The sequence below is a fragment of the Melospiza georgiana genome, chromosome 2, assembly GCF_028018845.1.
Source record: "Melospiza georgiana isolate bMelGeo1 chromosome 2, bMelGeo1.pri, whole genome shotgun sequence".
Taxonomy (NCBI): Eukaryota; Metazoa; Chordata; class Aves; order Passeriformes; family Passerellidae; genus Melospiza; species Melospiza georgiana.
This window is the reverse complement of record NC_080431.1, coordinates 108,388,590-108,403,164: the sequence shown is the minus strand read 5'-3', so window position 1 is coordinate 108,403,164 and position 14,575 is coordinate 108,388,590. Positions and strand designations below refer to the sequence as shown.

General features: G+C 35.8%; 1 protein-coding gene across 3 annotated transcripts in view; it reads right to left on the bottom strand.

Moving 5' to 3' along the window:
* The window catches only part of IL1RAPL1 (interleukin 1 receptor accessory protein like 1), a 670,406-nt gene that overhangs the window by 533,950 nt on the left and 121,881 nt on the right, over positions 1–14,575 (bottom strand). The window contains exon 2 of one of the 3 annotated variants that reach the window (XM_058043178.1): positions 5,321–5,391. The exons of the other annotated variants lie outside the window; for them this stretch is intronic. The gene's annotated coding sequence lies outside the window, so the exon portion shown is untranslated. The remainder of the gene's footprint in view (positions 1–5,320; positions 5,392–14,575) is intronic. 3 annotated transcript variants of the gene reach the window in all.

The following is a 14,575-nucleotide window of genomic DNA, read 5'->3' as shown; positions in this document are numbered from 1 at the left end:
CTTAAACTCATGATTATATTTCTTTCTGAACAAGTAAAGGGAAGTGTTGATTGTATTTACAGTCTATCTCTTTTATTATTACAGTGTATTTCCTATATTTACAGCTGAAGGAAGGCTCACTGTTCAGACATTTAGCGATATAAATTGCAAACGTTTATTGCAATCAATAAGGACAGTGAATTTATACCTACTAAAGATGCATTCTACCTTTTTTAAAGGGTGACTTGTAAGGTGTAAAGGAATGAAGGTAAGCTAGTTGTAAATTTTGTTTAATGTTTTAAAAATATACTAGGATCCTCTCTGAGAAAAGAGTAGTGAAAATGAACAGAAAACCCAAATACAACTAGTGATGCACTTCATCAGCTGAACCATAATACAGTAAAACCCAGGTACCCTTTTGGGAACAGAAGTTTTTAGTAAATAGTTTCCTTTAAAACAGATGAATGAAAAGTAACATATTTTTCATCAGTTACTTTTGTTTCCTATGCTCTCCTTACTTCAAAAATATGTTGTAGATGAGCTAATATCTTAGATACTGTCTGCAGGCCTGTTCTTTTTCTGTTCTGAAAAAGGAAGAGAAACAATCTACTTGAATGCATTCATTTCACAAAGACATCCTCTACTACCACGTAGGAAATGGTATTTTTTGAGTAAATTTCTGTAAAGCTTGTGCTCTGATAAATTTCTTTAGAAAAGAGAAAATATTATGCATACAAAAAGCGGATATTTTAACACTTTGGTCTAATAAAAATAACCTTATTTAAATGTTTAAATTGTGGCAAACCTTATTTAAATGCTTAAATTATGGCAAACATGTCAGCAGCAAATATGGCTGCATTAAGAAGAAGGTTTTAACACTAGGTTGTAATGGCATTACAACAGTACAATGTATGCGTTATTATTTAAACAAAGCAGGTTTTCTTTGATCCTTACTATAGAAAACCCCTAAAACCCAAACACCCTGATCATGTTAATATTTAACCCAGCCACTAAACCTTGCAAGGTCTTTCTCCTTCTCTGACTTTTTCTTAGCTTTGGAACAGAAAAAAAAAATGCAGGAAAAAGAAATTTTGACCTCTAGAATTAATTTGCTTCACCATATAGAAAGCTTTTGTGACACACAAGAGGGTGGAAAGGGGAGAATGCATAACCTAGGCTGGGGGTTTTCTCTGAAGGGTATTCTTTCATTGTGCATGTATGGGATGCACTTGGCAAACTTTTGGTAGTGGGAGAGCCACAAGGCTGGATTCTGTGAGATGCCAGAAGCTTCCCCCATGTCCAACACAGCCCTTCCACACAGCCCCAGGACTGATCCATCACTGGCCAAGGCTGAGCTCATGGGCTGCACTGAGAGTGACCATGGGAGAACATGTTTAAAAAGGGGAAACAATGATACACAAATGTAGCTGGGAAAGAGGTGTTCAGATATGTGAGAGAAGTGGTCCTGCAGACACCAGTGAAGAAGGAGGAGCAGGAGGTGATACAGGCCCCCAGGAGCAGAGATTCCCTGCAGTCCATGGTGAGGAAGGATGCTCTCCTGCAGCCCACAGAAGTTCTCAGAGGAGGAGTTATCCACATGCAGCCTAGGGAGGACCCCACGACAGGGCAGGCAGATGTGCCCTGCAGGAAGCTGTGGCCCTGTGGAGAGCCCACACTGGAGCAGTTCTCCTGGGATACCTTTGGCTCTGCAGAGAGGATGCCGCACCAGAATAGGTTTGCTGACACAGCTTGTGATGCCATGGGGGATCCAGGCCAAAGCAGCCTCTTCCAGAAGGAATTCACCCTGTGGAAAATTTTCCTGTTGGAGCAGTTTGTGAAGGATTATGTCCCATGGGAAGGACACTACACTGGAGTGGGCAGTTTGAGGAGGAAAGAGTGACAATGTGTGATGAACTGACTACAACCCCCATTCCCTGTGCACCTGCACTGCCTGGGCAGATGAGATGGAGGAATCGAGAGTGAAGTTGAGTCTGGTAAGAAGGGAAGGAGGGAGGAAGGCGCTTTTTAGATTGGTTTGTATTATCCTGTTCTCTTACTATCTTATCAATGTTATCCTATTGTCTTACTATCTTATCAATAAATTCCATTAATTTTCTCAATTTGAGTCTGTTTTACCTATGACAGTTACTGATAAGAGATCTCTTGCAGTTCTTTATCCTGATTCATGAGCCTTTTGCCATATTTTGTTACCCTATCCACTTGAGAAGTGGTAGAGCAGCTTGGGGGCGCCTGGCATCCAGTCAAGGTTAATCCATCACAATATCATATTAAGTTTTTGCATGTTCCTGTTCTGTGTTCAATTATTTTATCTGTTGCTATGAGATGCTTTTCACATTAAACATACATTCCTTTACCACCACTTTTTACCATGCAAGCTATCATCTCTGAGAAAGCATTCAAAAGTCTGATTCTGTCTGGTGCGGTGAGTTTGAAACTTTTTTTTTTACTTGAAACAAAGAGGAGTTTTCCACAAACCTCAAAGTGAACACTTTAAATACAGGACACACACCTCACCCTGGAAAAGAAATTCCTCAAGGCCCACAGCTGAAAGATGGGGAGAGAGCCAATTACTTTGGAGTAAAAATACTAAACACCAGTCAAGAAGAAATGAAAAATGGACATAAAACTAGTCATGTTTACAATGAATTACCAATTATTCTATTTCAGCTCATGCTGCACTGGGCCTTAGTTAATAAGTAGTGCCACCAAGATGAATTCACTAAACACTTAGAAAGACTATTAATAAGACTGAATTTTCTTGGCAGTAGAAAAAAACTTGGCTTACATTCCTCTGCTTTTCCAGAACCAAATGGAATGGAAAGTAATGCTTTTCTCACCACCAATCTCTCAATGTATTTTATAAGCCATTTGCACATATTGAGCAAGATAGGAAAAGCAAAAGAATTGCCCTTTCCTTCCCTAGGTAATATTTATGATGAAATCCTACGATGCCTTCTTAGCTTCAGAATCGCAGTGACTGAGAAATGTTTACAGCATTTCTACATAAAATAGTAAAAATAAAATATGTAGAGAAGTCATCTTGCCTCTCTGATCAGCAGTGAAGGAATGGTGGATAGAAAAGCGACAATAATATTTCTTCAGTCCATCAAATTATATAAAAGTCAAATCCACAGCAGGAATTGATGGTTTTGATTTTTAAAAATCTCAACAAAATTATGCAGATCAAACTCTAAAACACAAAATGCAAAATTTCCACATTATGGATGAATTGCCACCATTTTGCACCAGTGAAACACCCTTAAGTGGAATTTTATCTCACTGCCAGGTCATTGAGCTGAAACACGGATTTTTATTTGTTTGTTTAACATGCATTGTATAATTTGGCGTTACTTTTAGACGTGAGACAGGATACCCAGAAAGGTCATCTGCTTTATCCTGACTGCTGCACTGTGGGTCAAATGGGGATGCTTCTGGAGTAAAAGGGCATAGTTCTCATCTTGACAGTAATGGTGTGGGCTCAGAAATAATCTCTGAGTGCAAATGCACAGCTCAGAACAAATCATGGGATCAATACAGCCGTGCAGCTGACAGTGAAGGCCAGCAGTCCCTGAAGTTTCAAAAGTATATCAAGAATGCAAAATTTTCTTAGAGATGCAGAGAAGACTATAAAATTTTTGCAAACCAAGGAGTCACTGAAAACTACTGGAATGAGGACCTCTCCTGACAGGACACAGCAGATTGGGAAGACTTATTTTTAAACACTTTGTATTGATCTGCCAGATCCAAAATATCTAGGATTTGTTGATGAACAAAATTGGCTTCAGAAGTTGAATTCCACCACAGGTGTACCTCTGGCCATTAGTTCCTTTCACAGTGTTATTGGATGGGGCTCTTCCCTGTCACTGGTGATTCATTATTCCATCCACAGTAATATTAGTAGGACAAGAACTTTCTTAACGAACTGGAAAATTTGGTAACAGTTAACAGGTGCTCATGCTGGTAAAAGAAGCCTGTCCAGAAAATGACTGTGAGAAATTAAGTGGAAGAATCTGTACTTCTGAAAACAGAATTTTTCCCTGTATTATTCTCAATTTTTATATCCTTAGTTAAACAAAATTAAATGTTTTTGGTTTTTTTTTTTTTTTCCATGAAAAATAACACCAGTTTATACCTTTACACTATACACAAGAAGATCACTATTTTGTAATGAAGGAGTTGCAGAGAGCTTTGATGTCAAGCTGCAGACAATAAGGAAAATGTGTCAAAATTACAGGATGTCACGTCAAAGGATAATCAGCTTGAAAGCTGGGAACTCACAGAAGGAAAGTAGAAAATTGATTGAGAAGGAAAGTTAGGGAAAGCAATAACCTCTATGAATACTGCCATTGGTAAAGGCTCTCATTATTTGCTTCATCACAGTACTTACGTAGCCCTTTTTACTAAACATCTCTGTAATTTTATTAAATGAAGTCCTATTCTATATCCAAATGAAAATAACCTGAAACACTACTCAATAACAGACCTTCTGCATATGTAAGTATGGAATGCTGACTTTTTCCTAATCTAAAGCCAAAAGCAGTTCTGTCCACAGGAGTTCTACCCTATCAAAATTGTATGGAGAACAAGTCAAAGGTTCTCATGAGGCAGATACACTTTTATTTCATTACATTTGTTTGTCCACAGCAGTCATTAGAAAGCCAGACACTCAGTCATCCAACAGAGAGGAACAGCAAGTTGGTACCTCATTGTACTGCCACACAAATCTACCACATTGGCCTTCTCTGCAATAAAGGTAATAGATTAATCCACAGAACAGATATCTTCCAATGGGTTTAAAATTTCTCACAAAATAATATTCTGCATCAAATTTTTCATACAAGTGTTTCACATTATAAATTGCTCACATCCATGAAGCACCAATATGCTGCAATATGTGTTAGCTGAAGCCAAACATGGGCAAGATCTTGAACCTTTGCAAGCCTAACACCTTCTTAGATACCAATGTTATGGCTGATACATAATATATTAGCAAACAATGTGATCTGTACTGGAAGATCATGAAATTAACAACATAAGCAGAGAAACAGTTCACAGGAATAACCACCACTGGTTGTATTCTTCAACATGGTATCCAACCTGAAAAGCCTAAGGCTGAAGATTCCTTGCAGTTTATTATATGGGCATAATAGTTCACATGCAAGCCTTACATGGAGTGATCTATGGCTGTGTTAATAGGATTTGATTGTTTCCACTTTTGTTGGGACTCCAGTTTTCCTAGTCTGTATTTTCCATGTATTCATCTGCACCTAATGTGACCTGCAAGTAGAATAATAAAAAAAGGCTCTAACAAAAGACTCACTTCATCCTGAGAGTATCCACCTCTGGATAGAATTCTCTCTCCCCCAGACTTCAAACAGGAAGATGGAAGGACTAGAACAAACCAAAATCAGGAAAGATCAATACAGAATCACAGAATCATAGATCACTAAGTTGGAAAAGACCTCCAAGATCATCGAGTACAGCCATTAACTCAGCACCATTGGAATTCACCACTAAACCATGTGTCCAAGCCCATAATCACATTTTGAACACTTCCTGGGATGGCCACGACCCTGAGTATCACCACTCAGAAACACCTGTTTACATGAACAGAACAAGTCAGTCATGAGACATCCTGATTAAGGTATAGTTTCAAATAAATGTACACAGTTTCAAATACACACTTTAGACATGACGCTTCTGTAGCTGAAATATTTAACATTTTTAATTTCAGGCTATTCTGGGATGTCTGCAAAAAAACCTTCCTGAGCAAACTCTCAGTTCACTAAATTTAACCTGAAAAAGAAAAAAATTAAAAAATGCTTCTCTGCCTCACTGATAAGCTTTAGGGTTCATTCCTATCAGCCATATCTGAAGGGGATGGGTGCATCAGTGCACTGGATAGAAGATTCCTGGCACCTTTTAAAGGCTATTTTTAGAGTCCCTGTTTGCTGGGAAGTGAGCTCTCATCTGTACATGACAGTAAACAAATGCCACTTCTGAGTCATCAATAACCCAGCAATGTAGGAAGTTCAACTTTTCTGTGAAAGATGTAATATATGATTATGATATTTAGGTTGATCAACAATACTTGAAATATTCTTTTAGGCAACCTGAAAGGGAAAGAAAAAAATTTTTGAGCATTATGCCATGCTTTTCACTGACACAGGCAAACCTATTAGGAAGTAAATATTCATGGCTAACTCCCACATATTCCTCATGCCAAGACAGTGAGAAAAAATATGCGTACAGGTCTTAGGTTGCAAGATATGGCTGGGGGTGTGTATTCTCTTGCCGACTGTTAGAGGTGGACAGTTTTCTTCTGTTAATTGAGCGACCTGTTAAAACCAGGTGGGGCAGTGTTCTTTAACTCTTCCACAACCAATCCCCCCTCCAGGAGATATCTGCTGTAAATGGGCCATTGAGTGCCACAGCACAACTGATAAAATTACCTCATCCCATTGTGAGATGCTCTGCCCAGGGGGAGGAGCCAAGCATTCCTACCTGGATATAATCTGAGCTTTGAACAGCACAGGCAGCCTTTTCCCACTGGATTCCCAGGGGAAGATCAGACCCCTCTATGCCACCACTGGACCTTCAGAGGAAAACTACACCCTTGTACAGGATCACTGCTTCAACAGAACCACATCTGTCACTGCAGGAGGACTGCAGCCACCATTTAATGGGACTGCTACCAACACCCTGACCAACAAGGTGTCAGGTTGTATTCTGACTCTGCCAGTGTTGTTTTGTATTACTGCATTTTTACTTTTATTTTTCCTATTAAAGAGCTGTTATTCCTACTCCCATATCTTTGCCTGAGAGCCCCTTAAATTCTAAATTATAATAATTCAGAGGGTGGGGATTTACATTTTCAATTTCAAGAGAAGCTCCTGCCTTCTGTAGCAGAAACCTGTCTTGCCAAACCAAGAGAGTACATTACTGCCACAGAAGGATTGTTTGAGAATTAAGTAATGGATGAATGAAGAAGAAAATTTAAGATATCAAAAAACTGCTGAGAATTAAGATAACACTTCAAGCACTATTATCTCATTACCTTTTCAATAGATGCATAACTTTCTTGCACCTTTCCTAGTACAAAATGAATAAAAATTCCCTTAAATACTTAGATCCCACAAACAAGCAACTTAAGCAGTGTGCATTATTGAAAAACTTAATAGTTTCCTTTATTTTCTTTCTTCAGCCACACAGATATTTGATCTCAGGAAGTTGTACATTTGCATCATGCCCAGCATAAAAAAAAAAAAAAAAAATACAATAGATACCATTTACATGTGTCTTCTCAGCATTTACTTGTGATAAAAAGCTGCACAAGCCCCACTTAAAGCTGTTATTGATATTAAATGGTCTGTTGGAGATAAAAATAATTAAACTGCACTTTGTAACTCAAGCTGACAAGATGTTTATTCACTATTGTGAATAAACACAAAGAGTTCTCTTTGGTAAATAGAAGTGTTGTTATTTTTCTTCCTCCAACATTTTCACACATCTCATTGACCGTCTACACAATCTTCCTGATATGGCAAAATGTTCTGAAGTACAAGACACATTTCCCCTTAAAAATCATTTTGGCACAAGGAACCTTACTTCAGGCTGCAAAGCTGCATTGTGTCTTAATCAAAAATGTTGTATTTACTGATCAATATAAAAAGTAAGAAGCTGCTTACCAGGGGATACCTGTATGTATGGAAAGAGACACCACCTGATGGTGAAATTCCATGAAATATCCAATTCTTTTGTTAAATGCTGTGCTTTTATCAATTTTGGTAAAGGCACTAGAGTAAACATTTTGACAGGCATCACTAAATACAGCCCTCAGAAGTATTACAAAATCTTGGAGGCTCTTTAAAGTCTAGAAATCTTCCAAGAGGCCTCTATTATATTTTGGATCCTTAGCTAAATGCTTTTTGGAACAGTGACTGCCAGCTGCCAATATCCAGATGGTGAAAACCAAGAAAACAAAGAAAAAAATAACAATTTAAGTACTTAGGTTTTAAAAATACCAAAAAATGTACAATCAAACAAAATAAAAACGCCCAAGCAAATCTATAGGAAAAGAAATCTCTACTTGTTTAATGAATACACTCCACAGGACTTCACTTAGCTGGTAATCCTGAACCTTGAATTACCATTAAGTAGTCATGTTAGACATACTGATTTTGTACAAGTCTGTGTCAGTATTAGTTTCAATTACAGTGCATATTGACATCAAAGCAGGATGCAGAAAACAACTTACAAAGGAAAAGAAGTGACACAAAGCCTGGATATTTTAACTGTTGGCAGATCCATCAGTGCCTGGTATTTTTTCCTTTTTTTCCTTATTGATCTTTAATGACTCTTTCTTTCATGGGTTAGATGGTGCTATTTTCAATGACTGAAATCAATAAAAATGTTAATTATTTCACAAATGTCTATAAAGATGAATAAAGATAGAAAATTTATTTTCATTGAGATTTTTTTCACCAGTAAAATTACTGCTTATATTTACCATATTTGACTTTGAAGGCTCTGAACAAGCACCCATTGAAATATATTATATAGATGTTCAACAGACTTGACTTTAGCCTTTGGGAAATTGTCAACTTTTACTCAGAAAAATGAGTGCATGGTTGAAATTACATTAGAGGCTGTTGCACTTCTCAGCATACAGGTTCACACCACCTTTATTTGTTGCCCAAATGCAATCAGGAGAGAGTGGCCCTGTGATTCCAGTGGCCACTGTGGAGCAGGCAGCAGGTGACAAATGTACAGCTCCCTGGAATACACCTGAACTCTGTGAAGTAAACAAGGAAGTAGAGGGGTAGCTCTACCCTAATTTAGGGGACAAATTGTAGGAATAGTCCTTGAAACCAGAAGGAATGTCACAACATAGGCACAGATGCAAAATTATATAAAAGTATCTTGACAGAATTCTTTCCAAAATCAGGATATTCATTATTTAAAAAAATTGAGTTCATCTATATAATCCAGTTTCATAGGTAGCTCAACAAAGTCCAGGAGCACCTTTTAATTGACTCCAGAGAACAATGAAAGAAATATTTACAATAGATGGATTTTAATATTTGTCTTAAATATTCAAGGCATGTAAATATCAGGAAGTTCTTCAATCATCATGCAAGGTATTCAATTTGAAAAAATATAAATTAGACAACTGGAAAGTCTTAATGATTAGGCTTGAACAAGACATTAAACTGAAATATTTCAGTGAAAATACGTCTGTTAAATGATTAAATTCTATTTCTTGTAAAATATTCTATTATAACAATATTCTACTATGTGTTAAAACATAAAAGTACGATGAATATGATATTAGATATTTCATTATCTACATTATATGCTCTTATATAAAATTCATTTAGAATTTTTTTTCCCCTAATAATTTCTTCAGCAGTTATTTCATTGGACAACAGAATTTATAGCAGCCTCCTTAATGATCAAAGTAAAAGAAATCCCTAAATTCCTGGCTTCATGGGAATTTCTGCTGAGACCACATTCAGTCTAGGGACTGACAGACAGTCTGGCAACTCTGTTCTCCTATGAACAATTTCTTGTGATCACTCTATCATGACTGATCTGTAAAACATGTATGCACACAGGGTACAAGGAGATAAAAAAAAATTAACAGAAAACTAAAAATTGTAATTAAAATAAATTCATGAACATTAAATAATCTTCTGAAAAACAAAAATAAGATCACAATCAGAGAGTAGTCAAAAACTGAACAGCAATCACCAACTAATTACAATGAATGATAGGGATTTTGGGATTATACTTCTTAATATCTAATTAAGTCATCTTAGCTTTTCTCAGTGGTCTTCACAGACTTTCCTCCCAAATTCTTTTGTTGGTTAAGTATAATTAAGATTTTTTTTTTCCTCCAACTTTCATACAAATGATATGCTTGCTTTCATCAGTCTCTTAACTTCTGTAAAATGTTCTCAGAGGTGGAAAAATGGCATCACAGAGATGAAACATGATGTGACTAATTTGATGTAATTTGCATCATGGATCTTACATAACAACAGCTAACAATTACCATTTATCCTTAAAAATGCATTGCTTTACTTGCTTCCAACAGCTAGCATCCTAAGAGTGTTGAGTATTCAGTCATCTTTAAATGATACTGCCACAGCAAAATGCACCACCAGTATTCAGGTACTTGTTTCAGCACGTAAATCTTGCATTTACTTGCTTATATTTTCTTGTTGAGTTGGTTTTTATTTTCTTCTCCTATATATAAATATTGCTACTATAATTTACAGTAAGGCTAAGTATGACAGTCCTCAGAAAGAAAATGTCACCATTCACCAAATGTTACCACTCTGGCATGTCTACCTTCTTATATTGACTTATTTAGATTCAGGTGCCAGAACTTCAGGTCAAAGGGGAGACCTTGAGGCTTCTCAACTTCAGTGTGTTATTTATGGGCTGACCACAGGCCATGCACTGCTGTCCCCTTTCTCAAGAAAGGAAGAAAAAGGAGGTAGGGAGGCAGCAATGCACTAAACGTAACCTTGTCTTGTGGGGAAAAACTATTCTGAATTTGTGTGGTGTAGTGAGAGAAATAACATATGGGAGTGATCATAAGGGAGCGATCTATCTATATTAATTAATTAATCCACATTATTCAAATAACATTTTAATCATTACATGATTCTACTTAAGACATAAATTACTTATGCTTAGGGATAAAGGTAAACCAGCAAAAGAAATACTTTTCACTAGCTCTAAAGAAAAGGTTTTTACAGTGATCTATATTAATGTAAGACAGCAACTATTAACAGCTGTGAACAATTCTATTGCTCTTATAAATGTAATTCTTTGCATTTAAGTCATCTGGACCAAGAAGAAGGCTCCTAAAGTTCTACTGTTGTTCATTAAAGCAGGGATTACTAGATTTCACATATTCATTCATCCACTCAAATGTGTCAGAATCTTAGAGATAACTTTCTGTAGTTTTAACAGAATTTTTATTGAAGTAATTTATCCTCACTGCACCAAGTCTGAAGAGCTCAACTCTGCCTACAAAACAATTATGTAGAAAAACAAAATGTAGCAGACTCAGTCTAGTGGTCATAAGTGATTTTTTACCTGCTTTGTTTAGGATCTTAGGACAGCATCAAAAGAAGTTTGCCCCTGCTCCACATTCCCCAGTTCTTCCCTAGTTACTCAACAAAATTACCTGACAACTGAATTACCAAGCGTGCATTCCACATGTAATGTGTTGCTTCCTCACAGGAAATATATTATTGATATCAGAACTGTATTTTATTCCTTGATTCTCAGCCATTTCTTGATAATGTGATATGTTCATTTAATTTCTGCTGAGAATACACAGCGAAATTACAATGCAGGAGCTTTTAATATTAATGTTTCCATCAAGGGCCACATTTACATGGAGTTACACATAATAGAGGTATTCACAAATATTTTGTAGTATTATAATAAAGGAAGGAGAATGTTTTCTAATGGATTCATATTAAGCATAATCTACCAAAGAAAAGAGAAGCAAGATAAATTAGTGGCAAAAATCAAGGCAATGAGAAGGAAAATTGGGGCAAGAAGTAGAAAGGGAGGGAAAAATCTTGGTATTTAAATAAAGTTGAAAAAACAGTATGAAATGAGTGAGAGACATCAACAAGTAAGTTTTTTAAGTCCACAGTGTGTATAAAATCAGATGGTTATTTTAGTAAGGTTTCCAGCAGAGCTTGCCTATTTGATATATGGACCAGAAGAGGAATTGAAGTAGTGTCAAAACAGTTTACTAAAAAGAACATGAAGGAACGGAAATTTGCCAGAATGTTTTTTACTTCAATATGTTAGAAACTTGAGAATTTTGTTATGATGCAAAACTGCAAAATTTTCCAACAGAACATGTAGCTATTTCACACTACTTTTCCCCCAGATATTTCAGTTGCTTCAATAGTCCAAATACCATAATGCTGCATTTTTATCTAACTGAAAGACCTCATTTTTTGCTGGTTGGATTCTGCTTATTCTTGTGATGACAGGAAAACCACACATTCCCAGCCCCTCCCCAATAATACTGTAAAGTCTCAGCTTTCATCAAGAGGAAGAAAAAATGAAACAAAAATATTTAGGAAATTATATAACTATGTTCTGTTAATAGAAAATTTTGATAATAAATTTTTCGGAGCAACACCTACAACAACAGCAGACAGACAACACAGAACAGATCAACAAAGCTAGTGAGACATTCCAAGGATCCTTGCCTCATAAAGAATTTAAAGGAAAGTCATTAAAAGTAAGTTAAATTTGGTATAAGTTTCAGTTTAACAGTTTAACAGTTTAACAGGACATGAAAGACCTATCAACACTGGCAATGTTTCGCCTTTATCAGATGCACTAAGATAACACTATTATGTTCAGTACGTTTTCCTAATCTTTAGTTGGGTATTTCATTAGAGGTTAGTGTTAGGATAGCTGATTCTTGTCTTTTTAAATATATTAGACACTTGCCTAGATTTAACAACCTCCCACCCTTGCAGAATAAACAAAATTAATTTTCACACCTTTTACTCATCAAAGTTGGCAAACATTATTAGGTATGATGGTTAAACTTTTGATTTTAGCAGAAAACCTCTGCTTTTGGATGAGTTCATCAACAACCTCAAACTTATCCAGATTTGTTTGCTTTGTGAACAATCTGTGATTTCAATTCCATCAACTTTTTCGGGGCTGGAGATACTGACTCACTTACCAGCTCTGTTGCAAGTAATTAGATCATCCTCCTTATCTTCTTTATTTGAGAACTTCACATATTACAGAGTTCTTCAGGGATATTATCCTGAGCACTTACAGAATGCTCCAGAAATCCAATCTTTAACATGAAAACCAATCCATTGCCAAGTTATTGAGTGTCCTATTGTCAACGTACATTTTTTAAAAATATACAAATATACATATGACCCAAATATGTAGACTTGTTTTCACTTAATTATATGTAAATTTTAAACCATCTATTTAAATAGCTTAGGTCATAGTAAACTACAAGTTTAATGGGTTTTTAAGCACTTCCCTGAGTTAAAACTCTTAATATTTATCTCTGAGAATGATTCTACCCTTCTGGTGCAGGTGAAAGGAGAACTAAAAAATTTAATAATTTTACTAAGAATATATGCCAGCAACAGTAACAATTTCCATTTCAATCATTTTATGCAATCTTCCTAAAATGAAAAGATAATCTGAGGGCATGCTTCGTTAAGATTTTGGTGTGGGGTTTTTTCTATCTTCAAGGCTGTTACACAAGTCATAAGCTTGACAATGTTCTCATTTTTATAATGCAGAACAACCTATATTTTCTTCTATCTTTAAAAATCATTAATATGGTCTTGCTTTCTTTATTCCCAACATGATCACAGCAAAGGTAAAATGAGTAATCAAGAATGATGTGAAGATAATTGTAAAACTGAAAGTAAAACTACAGCTGCTTTGAGGAAACAAAAGACACCATATGCTTATTAATTTATCCTCTATTCTCATGGGAAATTGGTTTTGCTACCTTTTTTGCCATAAGAAAAGACTTCAACTGGAAAAGTTACAAAAAAATCACAACCAAATTGTAGCTTATGTAACTTACATTATAGTAAAAAGAAAAGTTTTACTCAAGTGTTCAACTGAATATTAAAAATTTATAATGACTTCAGTTAATCAGTAGGAGAGTTTAATTGAAGTGGAAGTTTTTTCTGTACAGTAGTTTTAGGATCTTAACCTCTTGGATCAATGACTACTGAAGTGTCCTAGATAACAATGATAAGAATTATAACAATGATAACAACAATAATAATGATGATGATGATGATCATCATCATCATCATCTTTTTAAGGCATAGAATTGTCAGCATAATATCTCACTACTTGTCACTTACACAGATGTAAAACATATGCTCAAGTTAATTCAGAATACAGTGCCAGAAAGTAGGTTTTGCATTCTTGTACTGAAGGGCTCTTTCCCATTTTGTGATAGAGATTGCCAGCCGTATCTATTAGGTAGCTGGATCTACTAGTGTAGCTGAACTGCAAGAAAATGTGTGCACACATTTCAGATTCCCAGTTGGAACTTAGCAATGAATACAGGAAAGTATTCAGCAGTTAACATTTATTTCCTTTCAGGAAAGATAGTCCAGTAGAAATTAAACATGTGTCCCCTTAAACCGATTCTTTTGAAAAGACAGCCTAATAATGAAGGCTTTGCAAACATTCTAGAGACCTGTCACCTAAAGGAATGGAAAAAGATGTTCAAGGGAAAGCCTAATTAGGAAAAACCTAATTTTTAAATTACGCCCTCCCACTCTTGAAAGCATCATGGAGTTTTTATGGGCACAGATATTATTCCACTGGAAAGAAATAAAAGAAACATATTCTCAGAGTGTGAATATCTTCAACATCCTTCCTTTTCCATTTTTTTTCTTTTTAAGTTTTAATCTAGCAAGACCTTTCACAAAGATAAAACAAAAGGGATTTCTAATTCACAGACACCACCAAAGATTGCATACTCATATCACACAGCTAAATTATTAGAATTTCTCTGATA